A 1,323-nucleotide genomic window follows, 5' to 3' on the forward strand; every position below is an offset into this window, starting at 1 on the left:
AAAAACGGTCCGCCGCCACGTGTCGGCACACGGACGTCGCACCGGTCACTCAAGGGTATGCCTGGAGGCGCATGAGTGCCTTGATAAATGTGGAAGTGTATGTGTGCAAATGGGTGTGGACATAGAGGTATATTTGAGGGACCGATGTGACATCTAGGAGGCCATCTGTGGAAAATACGAGACACTTTATAATAATGGCAGCTGGTCTGGATACTGGCAGCAGTGAAAAAAATGACTGACTATGTTGCCAGCTGTTATTCAGCTAGCTGCTGCAGATGCAGAACGATGCACCAGAGCCAGACGCCGAACACGATGGTCTTCTCTCTCGGTAGAGCCATGTGGCCGTCCGAAGCCGTGTGATCTTGCCACCGTACATTATCGTGACCACCGCTGTCTACAGTCATGTAAAGTGGCTACATTCCCGTCAACTCCTTCTGCAACATCACACAAAGAACATCCAGCATATCATAGTGCGACTACACGACCTTACACACAAACTAAGGAAGTTGCTGGTAATTGCATGTTAGTCTCCTTAAGGGCCAACGGCCTTGCCGCAGTGGTAACACCGGTTCCCGTCAGATCACCGAAGTTAAGCACTGTCGGGCTGGGCTAGCACTTGGATGGGTGACCATCCGGTCTGCAGAGCGCTGTTGGCAAGCAGGGCGCACTCAGCTCTTGTGTGGCACACTGAGGAGCTACTTGACTGAGAAGTAGCGGCTCCTGTCTCGGAAACTGACATACGGCCGGGAGAGCGTTGTGCGGACCAAAAGCCCCTCCATTTCCGCATCCAGTGACGCCTGTCAGCTGAGGATGACACGGTGGCCGGTCGGTACCGTTGGGCCATCATGGCCTGTTCGGGAGAAGTTTAGTTTAGTTTACTCTGCTTAAGGTCAATATTAACTAACATTAGGTCACAGCGTCTAGTATAGAAGGTAACTAACCCTCACAGCCGTCGCAGAGTGTATTTAAAGCAAACATGATCTGCAATCTCATACTGACGCTACTAGCGCCACTTTTATGCGGCTGATGCGAAATTCGAATAGACATCATTTTAGAGAAGAATAAAACTTTCGTTTATGTCGCGCAACTCTTTCTTGGTGTTGCAGCTTTTTTCCGTCAGTGTATTTAACAAGAAGACGGGGGAATCCTTTATCAAAAAATGGTTCATATGGCTCTAGGCACTATGGGTCTTCCCCTAGACTTAGTACTACTTAAACCTAAGTAACCTAAGGACATCACACACATCCATGCCCGAGGCAGGATTCGAACCTGCGACCGGAGCGGTCGCGCGGTTCCAGACTGTAGCGCCTAGAACCGCACGGC

The 1,323-nt window shown here is 50.4% G+C and overlaps 1 pseudogene; it reads left to right on the top strand.

Annotated features, from left to right (window-relative positions):
• The first annotated feature begins 538 nt into the window (after positions 1 to 538).
• Positions 539 to 656, top strand: LOC126337530 (5S ribosomal RNA; annotated as a pseudogene).
• Positions 657 to 1,323: the final 667 nt, after the last annotated feature.

Source organism: Schistocerca gregaria, chromosome 2, assembly GCF_023897955.1.
Source record: "Schistocerca gregaria isolate iqSchGreg1 chromosome 2, iqSchGreg1.2, whole genome shotgun sequence".
NCBI lineage: Eukaryota > Metazoa > Arthropoda > Insecta > Orthoptera > Acrididae > Schistocerca > Schistocerca gregaria.